Source organism: Chiloscyllium plagiosum, unplaced genomic scaffold, assembly GCF_037043375.1.
Source record: "Chiloscyllium plagiosum isolate Xiang-an unplaced genomic scaffold, Cpla_swu_hap1 HiC_scaffold_39, whole genome shotgun sequence".
Classification (NCBI taxonomy): Eukaryota; Metazoa; Chordata; class Chondrichthyes; order Orectolobiformes; family Hemiscylliidae; genus Chiloscyllium; species Chiloscyllium plagiosum.
This window is the reverse complement of record NW_028270177.1, coordinates 25,998,944-26,018,195: the sequence shown is the minus strand read 5'-3', so window position 1 is coordinate 26,018,195 and position 19,252 is coordinate 25,998,944. Positions and strand designations below refer to the sequence as shown.

Here is a 19,252-nt window from a genome sequence, read left to right as displayed (position 1 = left end):
CTGTGTGGAGTTTGTACATTCTCCCTGTGTCTGCGTGGATTTCCTCCGGGTGCTCTGGCTTCCTCCTACAGTCCAAAGATGTGCAGGTCAGGTGAATTAGCCATGCTAAATTGCCTATAGTGTTAGGTGCATTAGTCAGAGGGAAATGGGTCTTGGTGGGTTACTCTTCGGAGGGTTGGTGTGGACTGGTTGGACTGCATGGCCTGTTTCCACTCTGAAGGGAGCTCCTTCTTCCCCACCTCAACACCTTGGGGGAGATCCGGTCCATCATCCACCTGGCTGAACTTGCTATCACTACACTGGAGATCTTCACCTGTTTAGAGTGCGAGGCAAAATGATTAATGGTCATTGCAAGTCTTTCAGGTCTAGGACCACATCAGTTGTGCAAGATGCCTTGTGAGCCTAAATCCTCTGGTGACCACCATGCTGAGTTACCTGGGTTTGTCCCAGTACATCAGCTCTTCCAGCTTTTTGTCACACTTGTGCCTCCAGGATTCCTCCTGTTCATCCTGGCCTGCCATTATACTGCTCCTCCCACTCTCTGAAACCTTTCATAAATCTCAGCATCTGATCTGGGAGATGATTTTCACCTTGCCAGGTAGAAAATGCACTTTGCATTTATTAGTTGTCAACAATCTATTTTTCAAAAAATTATGGATCTCATGCCCTAAATACATATAAATACACCATTAGCAATTTGTAGCAAACTGGCAACATTTCTACCCAAGTTCTTTTTGCCAAATTAATGAGTAGGAACATGAACCACATTGTAGCGACAGAGGACATTGTGATATTAATTTGTGTACATATTTTATTTATACAGTATTTTCCTTTAATGAAACATCTAAATGTATCAAACATTAAACAAAAAAAACCTTCTGCCTCCTTTACAAACACAGAAACCACACAAAACATCCCCTTTATATCGCGCCTTCCTTTACAACATGTTTTTTTTGTTCAAACAGCTTTCACAGTGGTAGAAGTGTGTGGCTTCGACCACCTGTTCCTTATGTTCAAAAGGGCTTGTTTATCAGCTGCAAATGAAGAAAACAAGGAGGAGAGAAATACTGAAATGTGAATTTAGTATTTTGAACAACTCTGTTACGGTGATTCAACTTTTTTGTGTCACTAACATTTAAATGCATCGATGTTGTTGAATATTATTTTGATTTTCAGCCAAGCTACAACTTAAGGAGTCAAATTTTAAAAGCCTTTATCGACTACCATACAATCAATCAGTGATTACTTGCCCATCAGTCAGTGCACAGTCTATTTAAATGTAAAGTCCTTTAAACTCCAAAATTCTAATTCTTGTTTTTCTGAGTACCAGCTTGTCTGAACTGGTAACACTCTACTCACTGAGCCACGGTCATGTGTGTGAGCATAATGCAACCTGAGGCTTCCATATAGTCAGAGAAATTGCTGTTGTGTTGTGCTTTTGAATGAAATGTGGAGCTGTCTGCCTGTTCAGATATATATAAAATGATTCTATATGTCACCATATGAAGAACATCAAGGGAATTCTTCTGAAGGGCCAGCTGATATTGTCAGAAGAAATGTCCCAATCATTTATTTGTTCAATATCTGTTGGATCTTGCTCTGCATAAAATTGGCTGCTGCATTTGCATTCATAACAACAATGCCAACACACCAAAAGGAATTCATTGCTTTATCACGTTTTGGATTGTCCTGAAAAAACAATGGGGTATCATTCAAATACACCTCTTTCCACATCAAAATGTCTTGGGAGTTCTGAAGTACCTTCCTAGGGAGTGCAGCTGAGACAGATGCAGCTGACTGGCTATTAATCTCTGCCTTTGCTGAAAATCAGGCAAAAGCAGCTGGAATAACAAATGCTAGAAAAAAAAGTAGAAACATTAAAAATCTCCTTCCCCAACGATGAAGGCACAACTTTAACTTCATTTAGTAATGAATAGATCTGCTCTTTGGAATGGGACAGCACACTAAATTAATACTGTCCTTTCACCTTGAAGATCGAGGTGCGAATCAAGTCCAGTCTGATGGGTCGGAAGGCTTTGGTGTATAATATCTGTGATATTTTAATAGAAAAGCTAGAGTTCTTGAATAGCTTGAGTAACCTCAATCCAGTTTCTTACAAGTATGGACTTGAATAGCTCCAGTGCTTCACTTTGTGTATCACTTACTTGATACCTCCATGATTTGGAGATGCTGGTGTGGGACTGGGGTGTAGTTAAAAATCGCACAACACCAGGTTATAGTCCAACAGGTTTAATTGGAAGTACACTAGCTTTCGGAGCGCTGCTCCTTCATCAGGTGGTTGCGGATGACACAATTGTAAGGCACGGAATTTACAGTGTGATGTAACTGAAATTATACATTGAAAAATGCCTTGATTGTTTTTTGAGTCTTTCATCTGTTCGAATACCATGATAGTTTCACTTCTTTCATGTGTAAATCACAAAACATTTTTTAAAAGTTGCATCCTCAGGTTAACTGTAGCAATGGGTGTTAGCTAGACAATATGTTGAAGGTGTTAGCCCCCTGTGTTCTCTGTCTGTGCCATAATGTTTAGACTGATTCTCATCTAAAAAGTGAGATGAGTTTTACATGAATTCATGCAGTTTTTGACCAAAGTACAATGTAACTCTGCAAGTACAAGTCATGGTATCGGAACAGATGAAAGACTCAACAAACAATCAAGGTATTTTTCAATGTATAATTTCAGTTACATCACACTGTAAACTTTTGCTATAAATTCTGTGCCTTACAATTGTGTCCTCCACAACCACCTGATGAAGGAGCGACACTCCGAAAGCTAGTGTGCTCCCAATTAAACCTGTTGGACTATAACCTGGTGTTGTGTGATTTTTAACTTTGATATCTCCAGTGATTCCAGTGAGCGTTCTATAACAAGTCCGTGTTCGATAATTTTATATAACTTAATATTCCAGTGTTGGCTACCACCGTTGTAAATTATGAAAGAAACACTATCACATGCACATGCCCTTCAAATAACACTCAAATGTTAGATTAGATTACTTACAATGTTCTTTTTTATTGGCTAATTTCAGGAAGAATCAGATTCCTCTTAATTGAGATTTTTTCAGAGATTTAATGTGATGCAAATTTTCAGTTTAATTGCAGTATAATAGCTGGGCCACATATTGATATCTGAATTGTGTTTCTTGAAGGAAGTCTTTAGGGACTCTTTTAAATGCTTCCTTTCTTCGAGTGCCTACCTTGAGCTGGGTAAAGGTGATTTGCTTTGGCATCAGAATTCAGGCATCCAAAACACCCGACCTGTTGGGGTTGGGTTCAGATGACCATGGCCTTGATGCTGGCGCTATTGGCTGCTTCAAAAACACTGATGTTAATTTGCCAGTCCTCCCAGCCAATGCGGAGAATCCATCTCATACATTATTAATGATCATTCTCAAGGGCTTATACACAGTCCAAGTTTCTGAGTCATATAGAAAAATTGGAAGGAGGACTGCCTTATGCACAATGATTTTGGTATCAATACAATGTCACAGTCATTGAAGACTCATCCTTACAATCCTTCCCAGGTAAGGGAAATGCTCTGTTAACATCAATGGAGGGGTGGTCCGGAACATGAACTGGGATACATTGGTAAAAAATGCCGAGATGTCAATGTGTGGGAGACCCTCATTCAGAAGAAAACGACTTGGAGGAAGCTCCTGTATGAAGGGACACAATTCAGTGAGGACACCCTTTGGCACGTGGAAGTATAGAAAAGGAACTAGAGAAAGGAATGCCAGTGATTTCCAGGCCAGGGACCAACTTCACCTCCCAGAAATACCTAACGTGGTCGAAGAAGTGGCTCTAGAGTCAGACTTATTAGCCAACCAATGGCCCACAAAACCTATGACCAATGACATGGCAATTCCAAAGTTGACAATCACTTGATAGGAGATTCACCTGCACCTCCACACACATCATTTCCTGCACCCGATGTGGCCTCCTCTACACTGGGGAGACAGGCCGCCTACTTGCGGAACGTTTCAGAGAACACCTCTGGGACACCTGCACCAACAAACCCAACCACCCCATGGCTGAACGCTTTAACTCCCTCTCCCATTCCGCCAAGGACATGTGGGTCCTTGGCCGCCTCCATCGCCAGACCATGGCAACACAATGCCTGGAGGAAGAGCGCCTCATCTTCCGCCTAGGAACCTTCCAACCATAAGGGATGAATGCAGATTTCTCCAGCTTCCTCATTTCCCCTCCCCCCACCTTATCTCAGTCCCAACCCTCGGACTCAGCACTTCCTTCTTGACCTGCAATCTTCTTCCCAACCTCTCCGCCCCACCCCCTCTCTGACCTATCACCCTCACCTTAACTTCCTTCTACCTATCACATTCCCAACGCCCCTCCCCCAAGTCCCTCCTCCCTACCTTTTATCTTAACCTGCTTGGCACACCTTCCTCATTCCTGAAGAAGGGCTTATGCCCAAAACTTCGAGGAGAAAGTGAGGTCTGCAGATGCTGGAGATCAAAGTTGAAACTTTATTGCTGGAACAGCACAGCAGGTCAGGCAGCATCCAGGGAACAGGAGATTCGACGTTTCGGGCACAGGCCCTTCTTCAGGAATGAGCAGAGAGTGTTCAGCAGGAGAAGATAAAAGGTAGGGAGGAGGGACTTGGAGGAGGGGCGTTGGAAATGTGATAGGTGGAAAGAGGTCAAGGTGAGGGTGATAGGTCGGAGTAGGATGGAGGCGGAGAGGTCAAGAAGAAGACTGCAGGTCAGGAAGGCGGTGCCGGGCTGGAGGGATCCGGCTGAGACAAGGTGGGGGGAGGGGGGATGAAGAAACTGGTGAAGTCCAAGTTCATCCCCTGCGGTTGGAGGGTTCCCAGTCGGAAGATAAGACGCTCCTCCTCCGACCGTCGGGTTGTTGTGGTTTGGCGGTGGATGAGTCCAATGACCTGCATATCCTCGGTGGAGTGGGAGGGGGAGTTGAAATGCTGTGCTACAGGTTGGTTGGGTTGGTTCGTCCGGGTGGCCCAGAGGTGCTCTCTGAATCCCTCTGCAAGTAGGCGGCCTGTCTCCCCAATATAGAGGAGGCCACACCGGCTGCAGCGGATGCAGTAGATGATGTGGGTGGAGGTGCAGGTGAATCTGTGGCCCAATTCCTTCATCTCCGCCGCATCTGCTCCCAGGAGGACCAGTTCAAAATACGTACAACACAGATGGCCTCCTTCTTCAAGGACCGCAATTTCCCCCCCGAAGTGGTCGACGGTGCCCTCCACCGCATCTCCTCCACTTCCCGCTCCTCCGCCCTTGAGCCCCGCCCCTCCAACCGCCACCAGGACAGAACCCCACTGGTCCTCACCTACCACCCCACCAATCTCCATGTACAGCGCATCATCCGCCGTCACTTCCGCCACCTCCAAACAGACCCCAGCACCAAGGATATATTTCCCTCCCCTCCCCTATCAGCTTTCCGTAGAGACCACTCCCTCCGCGACTCCCTTGTCAGATCCACACCCTCCACCGACCCAACCTCCACTCCCGGCACCTTCCCTTGCAACCGCAGGAGGTGCAACACTTGCGCCCACACCTCCCCCCTCACTTCTCTCCAAGGCCCCAAAGGAAACTTCCATATCCGCCACAGATTCACCTGCACCTCCACCCACATCATCTACTGCATCCGCTGCAGCCGGTGTGGCCTCCTCTATATTGGGGAGACAGGCCGCCTACTTGCGGAGCGATTCAGAGAGCACCTCTGGGCCACCCGGACGAACCAACCCAACCAACCTGTAGCACAGCATTTCAACTCCCCCTCCCACTCCACCGAGGATATGCAGGTCATTGGACTCATCCACCGCCAAACCACAACAACGCGACGGTCGGAGGAGGAGCGTCTTATCTTCCGACTGGGAACCCTCCAACCGCAGGGGATGAACTTGGACTTCACCAGTTTCTTCATCCCCCCTCCCCCCACCTTGTCTCAGCCGGATCCCTCCAGCCCGGCACCGCCTTCCTGACCTGCAGTCGTCTTCTTGACCTCTCCGCCTCCATCCTACTCCGACCTATCACCCTCACCTTGACCTCTTTCCACCTATCACATTTCCAACGCCCCTCCTCCAAGTCCCTCCTCCCTACCTTTTATCTTCTCCTGCTGAACACTCTCTGCTCATTCCTGAAGAAGGGCCTGTGCCCGAAACGTCGAATCTCCTGTTCCCTGGATGCTGCATGACCTGCTGTGCTGTTCCAGCAATAAAGTTTCAACTTATGCCCAAAACGTCAATTCTCCTGCTCCTCGGATGCTGCCTGACCTGCTGCGCTTTTCAAGCAACACATTTTTCAGCTCCAATCACTTGATAGCAATTGCCTATGGCATGTAACAGTACAACAAAATTCTTCTTATTCTAACTTCACAGATGATTCTTTCATATGATAACCATTAGTACAGAAAAACAGTAAACCCTTATGAAGAGTGAGCAGACAGAAATGTTTGCCCAAGTGTGACCCAGATAGGAGTGGTAAAGGTCACATGCAAAGTCGATTTTGGAGTTCAGTTTTCATTTGGCGATATTCTAATTTAAATCCTATAAAAGAAACATGTTAGCCACACCATGGTACAATTGCCCTCTTGTTCCCCCCCACCCTCCTGCCCTTCACAGCATCCTTCACTGTTCTCTGCCCAAATGACAGGTCTGCCCTGCAGCACTCTAATATCCATTATGAGCAGAGCAAGTAGACAGATACTGAACCGGCCCCAGTCAAAATGGAGACTGAAGCCTGTGCTGTTGGCAGCAGTCTGACTCATATTGGCCATCCAGCCAATTGAACCAAACAGGCCCTTCAGGAGTCTGGGTTGCTGTGGAAACATTCACTTTGACATGCATGGAGCTATGAATAGTGATGGTTGAAGCTCCAATTTCTTTCCATCACATGATTGAGCAGGCATCTCTCCTGTTTTTACCTCCTGCCGTCGGCATGTGTTGGAGGAATTTGTAAGTTGACATCCAACCTGTTTGAGCACATTATGGATTCAACCTCCTTTGCCATCCAGTACTGGAATGGGACTTGAAACAGAACTTCTGCTCAGACACAAGGATGCTATCCACTGCACCTTCAGTTTTCCTACCATGAGAATATACAGGAGGGAACACCTACTGCTGCATATTACATCCAAAGCCAATATCATATATACACTTATGCAGTGTAGACCTGATCATCTGTCAAGGGACACAATATATTACGTATTATGTTGCTGTATATTGTATACCAATGTTTGGCAATATTTTAATATAGAAGTTGCGTTTAAGACACCACAGATTAGATTGTAATTCTTTGATTGGTGACACTTATTGTCAGTTTTCATGACTGTGCTGATCACAGGAAACAGGCAGCAAATAGAAATCTCCATCCAGCTCTGCAGCTGGAGACTCGTTCAACATTGGACACCAGAAATGGCCTTCACTGACGGTTTAGATTGCAACAGCCCACATTATGCTGATGGTGCCAGATATGGTCAACCTGAACAGACCTGGCTGACAGAGACACCACTTGTTTCTAATCATGCGTTGTTTTAACCAAATTGCTATTTGTTAAATCTGAATAAAATTTTTAATAAAAGCAAAATACTGTAGATGCTTGAGGTCTAAAAGAACATATATAAGTGCCTGAAAAGGCTGAGCAAGTTTGAGTGGGGAGAGTTAATACTTCAAGTTCAATATGACTCTGCTTCGGAACTGAAGAGAATTGGAAATCAACTTTCCCACTAATTATCTTCCTTCTGCATGGATTCTCTGAGGTCAGTGACCTTCAATATTGTGAAACAGTGTCCGCAACAAAAAATGAAATTGCAGGAAAAGCTCAGCAGGTCTGGCAGCATCTGTGGAGAGAAAGCAGAGTTAACGTTTTGGGTCCTTCATCGGAACAGAGTCAGCCTATTGATCGCCATGTGCAGACCCTGAGAATAGCAGCATTTAGACAGAATATTGGTGGCAATGATGAGTTTACGTTGTGGAAAACAGTCATTGGGTCAGGTTGTAAACAAACAAAAACATGAAATGTGCTTGGATCAAGGGATAAGTAGAGGCCTGGGTGGGCAGATCAAATACCAAGCTGTCACAGGACAAAAGGTAAAGGGAGTTGGGTTGTAAAGATATAAAGCTTTGGCTCAGAGTCCATGTAATTAGAGCAGAATCAAGGCCTGATTTTTCAGAAAGCAAAAGCATGCGAACATGAAATAGACTGACACTTGGAGAAAAATGTTTAAAGTGGAGGGCAGAGTTCAAAGTCTGACATTGATGATCTCAATGCTGAGTCCAGGATGCTGTAAATGTCTAATCAGAAGACAAGGTTCTGTTCCTCCAGCTGATATTGGGCATCATTAGAACAGTACACCAGCCAAGGACAGGAATGTGAACATGAGAGTGACACAGTGATTTAAAATGGCTAGTAATCTAAAGGTTCAGGGTCATGATTTCAGAACAAATGGAGGTGTTCCACAAAGCAGTCACCCATTCTGTGTTTGGTCTCTATACTGTAGAGGGGATTGATTGTGAGCAATGGAAACAGTTGACTGAATTGAATAAAGTTGAAGTAAAGCTTTGATTCTCCTGCAGGGAGTGTTTGGGGAGTTGAACAGTGGGAACAGAGGAGGTAAGGGATGACTGTTACACCTGCTGCGATTGCAAGGTAAGGAGTTATTGTTGTTTACTTTCTGTTTCTTTTAGGATGATATTAACTGTATGGTGACTGGAGTAGAGAAGAAGAAGACGGTGATATATTTTACCTTCATGTTATTCAGGGCATCACCAGTCTTCCTTATTATTATAGCACTGTGTCCCAGTTCATATTTGTACAGAAGTCAACCTTAACCAGTATGTTTGGGTGTCATCTGGTGACAATATGTACCACAATACCTGAAATTAGTCAAAACATAAAATAAACAAATTCACTATCTAGTAAAAATCAAACCACATGATATTTCAAATTCATAATTTCAATTCCGCTACTTTGACTTATACAGTAGCTTCAATACATTTTAAAGAATATTGCTGCATTTAGATAAACTCTCTGACTACATAGATAGCTGAAAGTTAAAGATGAAAGTAGCTTGCACCAACACATAACAACATTTTAAAGAATATTACATTTACACTTGCCATGAAAGTTTTGGTGCTGTTGAAATGAAAACTATGTATCACTCAGTTTTTGGTTCTTTCTTAACCATGAGAATTTATGTTAACAATTACAGATGAAACCAACATGGCAAAAGCAACCTGATGACTGACAGTTTATTGAAGAGTATCCAGAATCATCACTTACCTATTACAACCTTTGATTTTATGATTACCTTCTGAATTTATGTAATAACATAGCATGCAATTTGATCTGCATTACTTAAGACACACAAAGTATGTAACTATCAATTTCCTTTCCACCTAAATAAGCCTCTTAGTGCCATACGTTTAAAGGCATCTGGTCACATTCTGCCATAACAGTGTGATATGCCCACTGGTGATCTTGCAGCTTTGCTAACTATTATCTCATGTAAATATGCCTGGCAGACAACTGAGCTACTGAGGATAGAGCCTGGGGCATCAGCCTGCCTCACAGGTTAGCCTGACCCAATGACTTATACAATTAAAAGTAGAGTCTTGAGTAGTGTTGTAGAACAGAGTGACCTAGGGTTTCAGGTACATTAACCTTTGATGTTTGCCTCACATATATATAGGGTGTTTAAGAAGGCATTCATCATGCTTGCCTTCACTGCTCAGACTTTTGAGTACAGGAGTTGGGATGTTATGTTGAGGTTGTACAGGACATTGGTGAGGCTTCTTCTGGAGTACTGTATCCAATTCTGGTCGCCCTGTTATAGGAAGGATATTATCAAGGTGGAGAGAGTTCAGAAGAGATTTAGCAAGATGTTGCCGGGAATGGAGAGTTTGAGTTATGGTGAGAGGTTGGATAAGCTGGGAATTTTTTCACTGGAGTGTTGGAGGTTGAGGGGTGACCTGATAGAGGTTTATAAAATCATGAGGGGTATAGCTGAGGTGAATGGCAAGTGTCTTTTCCCTAGGGTTAGGGATTTCAAGATTTTTAAAGTGAGAGGGAAAAGATTTTAAAAAGACATGAGGGGCAACTTTTTTATATAGAGAGTAGTTCATATGTGGAATGAACTTCCAGAGGAAATGGATGTGAGTACAATTGCAACATTTAAAAGATATTTGAATAAGTACATGAATAAGAAATACTTGGAGGTAAATGGGTCAAGCACAGGCAAGTGGGACTAGTTTAGTTTGGGATTACGGTAGGCATGGACTGGTTAGTCTGAAGGGTCTGTTTCCATTCTGTATGACCCTATGACTTTCTGGCATCCAAAAGATCCTTGTGGGGGTGACCTATCAGTGCAAGTCGAGAATTATAGATTGAATCCACATGAATTATTTTAGCAGTCAAATACACCTCATGACAAGTACCAATATCAACAATCGCTTCATACTTAGAGAGGTCAGGGAGGAGCAAATCTAACCTCCATGAATTCTCTCTTCCTCTTATGGAAATCACGATATGGAGGTGCTGGTGTTGCATTAGGGTGGACAAGGTCAGAAGTCACACAACACCAGTTTATACTCCAACAGATCTGTCTGAAATAAAATCAACTCACCGACGAAGGAGCAGCACTTTGAAAGCTTGTGATTTCAGATAAACCTTTTGCACTATAATGTGGCATCATGCGATTTCTGAACTTATCTTGTAGCAATAATTTTCAGAAAAGTGGAGACTCTGCCTGCAATGACACAGTTGAAGACTTTGATGTTAAACTTGAAGCCAGCATAACCATGTTTTGGCCTAATTTTCTCTCCATCCAATGCATTATTACCAGAAGGGCAACAGGAGTGTGATAAAATGGTCACAGGATCTTAGCCTTGTCAAATTTAATCAAAAATAAATTTTACCCAAATTCCACTCTCCAACTTAGCAAAAAGCCTGATGAAGGGTTGACTGACATATTAATTGTCAGTCCTTCTCAATTACATTCCAATTATTTCAAAATTGATGTAATCTTCAGAAGTATAAGACTTATAAATATAACAATGTAAATTAAGCACAATAAACTACCCAGGAGATTTTGCAAGTAGAAATAAGATATATGAGTCTTACAATGAGAAATTATGAAGAATTAGAGAAGAAGTAAGAATCTAGAAACAAGGTTAGAAATATGAGTTTGAGAAGGTTTATAAATATGCAGAGCATGGTCTAGAGGCAAAGGCATTAAAGGAAGACTTTGTGGGGTCAAGAGTGTGGGGGCATGTGAACTGTATGATTGGAACAAAATGTCAAACATTTGTTTCTTCAGATGGTTTTATTAAGAATGTTTGGCTGAACCCTAAGACTCATTAATAGATTAGCTTAATTGGGGGAATGTGGTTTTTTAAAATGGGTTGAAGTGGAATGGTAGCCTTGAATGATTATCATCTTTGAGATCATAGACATTGAAAGAAATTTCCCAGAAATGATAACTTAGTAAGGTCTCAATATGTTTATTAGGTTGTGTGAATTGAGGTAAAACTTCTACATTGATACTATAATGGCTATATCAGATGGACAGTTTTATAGAGTGAACAGAGCATCAGTTTTTTTTTTCAGAGGAGTTTTTCAGTGGGTACTTGTTGAAGTGCATTGTTATGATATGGATAGTTGTATTTATAATAAATGCCAGCTGAGTGGGCATGGAGATTACAAAGGGGCCATGAAGGGATGTGGAGGTGATAGGGCGACATGGAATTGAAATGGGGAGTAGGTGAGAGGCTGAGGAGTGTATGTGATAACAGACTTTAATACAACTAACACAAAGTGCCAGAAAATTGAGTTGGACCTTCTAACCAACCTGCCTCAGCACTCACTCACAACTGAACTTCTTCTAGGTCAATGGGCCAATTTCAATCATACTCCCATCTTTTCAGAGTGAAAGTATTCTACACAGAGACCACTTACATGGAGACAGGTCTGTCAAATCAGGAAAATTTGAGCTTCCTGCAGATAGGAAATATCTGGCTGAAATAAATCTTTAAGTGCTTCACACAGTGTTGGAGATAGCATTGGTATGTGAAGACAGAATAAAAATATATATTACAAGGAAAACAAATCAATTAAAATACATGGGATAGTACGTATTCACTATCCTGAATGTATTTCAAGACTTTGAAACTGAAGATTAAGTACAGCAATATTTGCAGACATCAATTATCTGTTTTAACAGTTAATAAAGTGGATTACTCAACTAAATAAACGTGGCTAGAACTTCTAAATTGATCCATGCTGACTACGTACCAATATATTTTGAACTGTATACGTTAACTTTATGCCTTAGAAGGAAAAAATCATTGTATCAAAATAGCATGAATCTCATGTGTAAAACAAGAAAATGATTAAAGAACAGTAGTGTCATTGAACTGCTTAAGAGGTTAGACACTTCAAAGTTTATCAAACTAAAATTTACATTCATTTTCCATGGGAAAGTCTGACATCAGTTCCTGGAATGAATCATCACACACTCGCTCCTTCTGGGTCACCATGTTGGATTATAAGAATCTAGCAGGAAGATCATGATGAACTAAGAGCCTTGGACTGTTGTTGTTTTGTTGTTGCATAACATTAAAATGAAAGTTTCTGCCTGACTATTGTAGTTTTGCTGCAAACTAATAATGAATAAGAGATGATTATTTCTAGACACATAAATATTGTGACAGCTTTAAATATGCTGCACTAAGTTACATACTTTCACTAGCTTAAAATTTGTAATAATTTCTGTCAGCAACACACTCGCGAATAAAAGAACAGATAAACAAACAGCAGCAATCGCCTTCATTCTGAAATACCAACAGAAAGTAACACTGTGGAGTATAATGTTCATATTCTCACTTTCAAATCCTATTAGTTTTTCAATCACTACAAATTAATTTTTGTTTCACTGACAATCCTCACTTTTCCCAATTCTAACTTTGTACCGTACCGACTGTGACTTTTCTGTACTCCCTGTACCCCTACCCCGGCCAAACTCGTCAGCTGGGTGTAAAAGCATCTCACCTGTTCCTTGAGTCATCGCTGCTAAATGCCTCACAGAACCTGCGGCTGGGCCAAATGCCTGAAGTAGTGGTGCTGCATGAGGTGCCTGAAATCTTCACTTCAAAACCAGGCCAGCTGGCTATGACAGGGACGTTTCCAACCCAGGCCGTTTTTTAAACTCTGCCTTTTATGCTAATGTCAGGCTGAATCACAGGGACAGCGGTAAGAACGGTGGTGTCCCAGTACAGAGTGAGACATCTCGAGCATGCATTGTATGACAGTGTGACTTGGTGCCTTGTAGCAAATGGAGTTGTCAATCACTGATAATGTGAGTGCCTGGATCCAGCTGGAAAAAGTGCTTGTTGCATCATTGGTATGAAAGGTCAAACTGATTTCAGCGTTGAAAAGGACAAGGTATGTTCAGCTCTGAGAGTTTTCCTCTCCTATAGTTTTATTCCAATGAAAACAATAACTTATATTTATGTGTCTTTTAATGTAATGAAACATCCCAGAGTGGACACAGGAGCATTATAAGTCAAAGTAAGACACAAGTCACATCTGGAGATGTTAGGTCCCAACACCGAAAGCCTGATCATAAAGATAGATTTAGAGAGCAGACAGCACAGTGGCACAGTGGTTAGCACTGCTGCCTCACAGTGTCAAGGACCTACGTTCATTTCCATTTTTTGGAGACTGTGTGGAGTTTGCACATTCTTTCTGTGTCTGCATGGGTTTTCTCTCACAGAATGAAGAGATTCAGGTTAGGTGGGTTAACCATGGGATATACAGGGATATGGTGGGGGTGGGGTGGTGGCTGAGTCTGGGTGGGATGTCCATTGGAGAGTCAGTGTGGACTTGATGGGCTGAATGGCCTCCTTCTGCACTGTAGGAATTCTATACTCCTAAAGAAGGAGAGAAAGTTAGGGGTGTGTAGGACATTAATCTGGAGATTAGGGGCCTGGTACCTAAAGGTACAGGCACCAACGATGAAGCAATTAAAGGTGTTGGTGCACAAAAGGCCAGAATTAGAGCAGAACAGTTAACATGGAGGGCCGTAAGGCTGGAGGAGCTTACAGTGATAGCAAGGGGCAAGATGATGAAGAGATTTAGAAACAGGGATGAGAATTTAAACATCAAGATGTCACTTGACCAGGAGCCAATGTAGATCAGCAAGCACAGAGATGATAGGGAAACAGGTCTTGCTTTGAGTTAAGACACAGACAACAACATTTTGCACTAACTCATGTTTACAAATAATAGAAGGTGGAACATCAGTCAAGAGTGTATCAGAATAGTTGAGGCTAGAGGTAATGAAGATAAGAGTGAGGGTTTCAATTACAAATGCACTGAGATGGGATGGCCAGGCGATGTTAAGGAGGTGGAAACAAGCAGCCACATGTCATAAAAATGAAGTCAGAAGCCCATCTTGGAATCAAATGCCCACTGAGGTTGTGAACAGACCGAATTAAACTCAGACTCTGGCTAGGCAGAGGGATGGGTTTGCTAGTCAGGGAATGGAGCTCGGAGCAGGAAGTGACAATACTGGCTTCAGTCTTCCCACCATTTCACTTTCGGGAGCAGTGAGCGAGAGGACCGGGGGCTGCTGGGAAGATCAATTTTCCCTCTTAAAATGACTTACCTTGAGGTCATGCGGCCTTCATTTTCAGCAGCTGCGGGAGCAGTGAGAGCGGGGAGGCAAGTGGGAGCGATCGAATTGCACTCTGCGAGGGTGAGTGAAACGATATATTTGGGCAGTGGCTGAACCTGAGACACTCCACGTGTAGTGTCTCCCACCTGCCTTCCCCCTGTAACCAAATAAAATGTCTCTATGATGTGTTGATAAGGTAAGGGATTTTCTATTTCTTTTTTCTTAATCGTGTGATTGGTAAAGAAACTTTTCTTTCCTTTTTCATTTATCGAAGTTAAGCTTAAGATTAAAAAATGGCAGAAGATCCCAGGCCTCTTGTTCAATGTGGGAGCTCAGGGACACGGCTGATGTCCCTGATTCCTTTGTGCAGGAAGTGTATCCAGCTGCAGCTCTTGTTAGATCACATGACGGCTCAGGAACTGCAGATGAACTCACTTTGGAGCATCCATGATGCGAAGGGAGTCATGGAGAGCACATTTAGTGAATTGGTCACACTGCAGATTAGGATTTCTGAGGGAGAAAGGGAATGTGTGAACAAAAAGCTGAGAAAGAGCAGGAAGGCAGTGCAGATGTCCCCTGCAGTCATCTCCCTCCAAAACAGATAGACTGTTTGGATAAGATTGGGGGAGATGGCTCACCAGGGGAAAGGCAGCATGAGCCTGTTCATGGCACCGTGGCTGGCTCTGCTGTTCAAATGGGCTGGAAAAAGAGTGGAAGGGCTATGGTCATAGGGATTGAATTGTAAGGGGAGTAGATAGACTTTCTGTGGTTGAAAATAAGACTCCCAAATGGTATGTTGCCTCCCAAGTGCACGGGTCAGGGATGGCTCAAACCGACTACAGAACATTCTGAAGGGGAGGGGGAACAGCCAGCTGTCATGGTGCATATAAGCACCAATGATATAGGTAATAAATGGGATGAGATCCTACGAACAGAATTAAGGGAGTTAGGAGCCAAGTAAAAAAGTAGGACCTCAGAGGTAGTAATCTCAGGATTGCTACCAGTTCCACTTGCTAGTCAGAGTAGAAATTAAAGAACAGGGAGGATGAATGAGTGGCTTGAGAGGTGGTGCACAAGGGAGGGGTTCAGATTTTTGGGACATTGGGACCTGTTCTGGGGAAGTGAGACTATTACAAATTGGATGGTCTACATCTGGAGCAAACTGGAACCAATGTCTTTGGGGGTGCTTTTGATAATGCTGTTGGGGCAGGGGGATGGGAACCAAATGAGGAAGTTAGTGCACTAAAGCTTGTAAGGAACTAGATAATGAAGTCAGTGTGACTAAGGGGAAGAGAAGACAGGGAGCAGATGATGAACGCAAAGGGACTGGTGGTCTGAGATGTATTGGTTTTAATGCAAGAAGTATGTAAGGCAGATTAACCTAGGGCTTTGTTTAGTGCATGGGAGTATGATGTTATTGTTATTACTGAGACTTGGTTGAGAGAAGGGCATGATTGTCAACTAAATATTCCAGGACATTGATGCTTCAGGCAGGATAAAGAGGGAGGTAAAAGGGGTGGAAGAGTTGCATTACTGCTCAGAGATGATATCACAACTTGGGGCTGTACTACAGGCCTCCAAACAGCAAGCGTGAGATAGAGATACAAATATGTAAACAGATTATGGAAAGATGTAGGAGCAACATGATGGTGGTGATAGGACATTTTAATTTTCCCAACATTGACTGGGATTCACTTAGTATTTGGGGTCTAAATGGAGCAGAATTTGTAAGAGCATCCAGGAGGGCTTTCTAGAGCAGTATGGAGAGGGGCCATAAATGGCTTGGTGTTGGGGAATGAGCCCAGCCAGGTGGTTGAAGTTTCAGTAGGGGATTTCTTTGGGAATAGTGATCACAATTCCATAAGTTTTCGAATACTCATGGGCAAAGATGAGAGTGGACCGAAAGGAAAAGTGCTAAATTGGGGGAAGGCTAACTATACCAAAATTCAGCAGGAGTTGGGGAATGCAGATTGGGAACAGCTGTTTGAAGACAAATCGACATTTGGTATATGGGAGGTTTTTAAAGAGAGGTTGATTAGCGTTCAGGAGAGACATGTTCCTGTGAAAATGAGGGATAGAAATGGCAAGATTAGGGAACCATGGATGACCGATGAAATTGTGAGACTAGCTAAGAGGAAAAAAGAAGCATTCATAAAGTCTAGGCGACTGAAGTCAGACGAAGCTTTGGAAGAATATTGAGAATGTAGGACCAATCTGAAGTGATCAATTAAGAGGGCTAAAAGGGGTCATGAGCTATCTTTAGCAAACAGGGTTAAGAAAAATCCCAAAGCCTTTTACTCATACATAAGGAATAAGAGGGTAACTCGGGAAAGGGTTGGTCCACTCAAGGACAAAGGAGGAAATTTTTGTGCATAGAGTCAGAAAAAATGGGTGAGATTCTTAATGAGTACTTTGCATCGGTATTCATCGAGGAGAGGGACATGACGGATGTTGAGGTAAGGGATAGATGTTTGATTACTTTATGGCAAGTCAGCATAAGGAGGGAGGAAGTATTGGGTATTCCAAAAGGCATTAAGGTAGACAAGTCCCCAGGTCGGAATGGGATCTATCCCAGGTTACTGAGGGAAGTGAGAGAGGGAATAGCTGGGTCCTTAATAGACATCTTAGCAGCATCCTTAAACATGGGTGCAGTCCCAGAGGACCGGAGAATTGCTAATACTGTCCCCTTGTTTAAAAAGGGTAGCATGGATAATCCAGGTAATTATAGACCGATGAGCCTGGCGTTAGTGATAGGGAAGCTGCTGGAGAAGATACTGAGAAATAGGATCTATTCCCATTTGGAAGAAAATGGACTTATGAGTGATTGGCAACATGGTTTTATGCAGGGAAGGTCATGTCTTACCAACTTAATAGAATTCTTTGAGGAAGTGACAAAGTTGATTGATGAGGGAAGGGCTGTAGATGTCATATACATGGACTTCAGTAAGGCATTTGATAAGGTTCCTATGGTGTGCTGATGGAGAAAGTGAAGTTGCATGGGGTCAGGGGTGTACTAGCTAACTGGATAAAGAACTGGCTGAGCAGCAGGAGACAGAATAGGAGTGGAAGGGAGTTTCTCAAAATGTGACCAGTGGTGTTGCACAGGGATCCATGCTGGGATCACTGTTGTTTGTGATCTGGAGGAAGAAATAGGTGGTAAGTTTGCAAATGACACTAAAATTGGTGGAATAGCAGATAGTGAAGGGGAATGTCAGAGAATACAGCAGAATATAGATAGATCAGAGCGTTCAATCCAGGCAAATGCGAGGTGATGCATTTTGAAAGATCCAATTCAAGAGCGAACAATACAGTAAATGTAAACATCCTGAAATTTGATGGAAGAGAGATCTGGGTGTTCAGGTCCTAAAGGTGGCAATACAGGTCGATAGAGTGGTCAAGAAAGCATATGGCATGCCTTCCTTCATCGGACAGGATATTGAGTACAAGAGTTGGCAGGTCATGTTACAGTTGTATAACACTTTGATTCAGCCACGTTTGGAATACTGCGTACAGTTCTGGTCGTCACATTACCAAAAGGATGTGGATGCTTTGGAGAGGGTGTAGAGGAAAGTTCACCAATATATTGCCTGGTATGGAGGGTGCTAGCTATGAAGAGAGGTTGAGTAGATTAGGATTATTTTCATTAGAAAGACAGAGGTTATGGGGGAACCTGATTGCAGTCATGAAAAGTATAGACAGTGCAGATAGCAAGAAGCTTTTTCCCAGAGTGGGGGACTCAATTATGAGGGGTCATGAGTTCAAAGTGAGAGGGGTAAAGTTTAAGGGAGATATGAGTGAAAAGTTTTACAAGCGGGGGTGGTGGGTGCCTGGGACGCATTGCCAGCGGATGTGATAGAGGCGGGCATGATAGCGTCATTTAAGATGTATCTAGACAGATAAATGAATGGGCAGGGAGCAGAGGGATACAGACGCTTAGAAAATAGGTGACAGGTTTAGGTAGAGGATCCAGATTGGCACAGGTTTGGAGGGCTGAAGGGCCTGTTCCAGTGCTGTAATTTTCTTTGTTCTTTGTTTATTCAAGGAAATATCTGCTCACCAGGCCCTGGATGGAAAAGAAAATAACAACAGTACAAGAACATTCATGATCGAAAGAATGCACATCAAAAAAGATCTTAAAACCACAAGACCATGATAAATAGTTAACTGTTAGGCCCCTTGAGCCTGCGCCAAAATTCAATAGGATCATGGCTGAACTATCACGCCTCACATCCACTTTCCTGCATTTTCCCAATAACCCTTGATTGCCCACTGATCAAGAATCTATCTATTTCAGCCTTAAATATATACGAGGACTCTGTCCCCACAACTTTCTTTGGCAAGGAGTTCCAAAGATTCACAAGCCTGTTACAGAAGAAATTCTTCCTCATCTCAGTCTTAAATGGACAACCCTTTATTCTGAGACTATGCTCTCTGGTTGTATATTCTCCTGTGAAGGGAAACATTCTCTCATTATTTACCCTGTCAAGCCCCTTAAGAATCCTTTATGTTTCAATGAGATTACCTCTCATTCTTCTAAACTCCAGTGAGTAGAGTCCCCATTTAACCTTTGCTCGTA

The 19,252-nt window shown here is 42.9% G+C and overlaps 1 long non-coding RNA gene across 2 annotated transcripts; it reads right to left on the bottom strand.

Annotated features, from left to right (window-relative positions):
- Positions 1-805: 805 nt before the first annotated feature.
- On the bottom strand, positions 806-13,265 carry LOC122540829 (uncharacterized). 2 transcript variants are annotated; one of them, XR_006309429.2, is made up of 4 exons: positions 13,050-13,262; positions 10,627-10,749; positions 8,749-8,878; positions 806-1,034 (listed from the first exon to the last, which is right to left on the bottom strand). It is a non-coding gene; the product is annotated as an uncharacterized LOC122540829 (long non-coding RNA). The 2 variants fall into 2 exon arrangements; XR_015753746.1 differs by lacking the exon at positions 806-1,034 and adding an exon at positions 6,842-7,842 and having other exon boundaries at positions 13,050-13,265.
- Between the last annotated feature and the right edge of the window lie 5,987 nt (positions 13,266-19,252).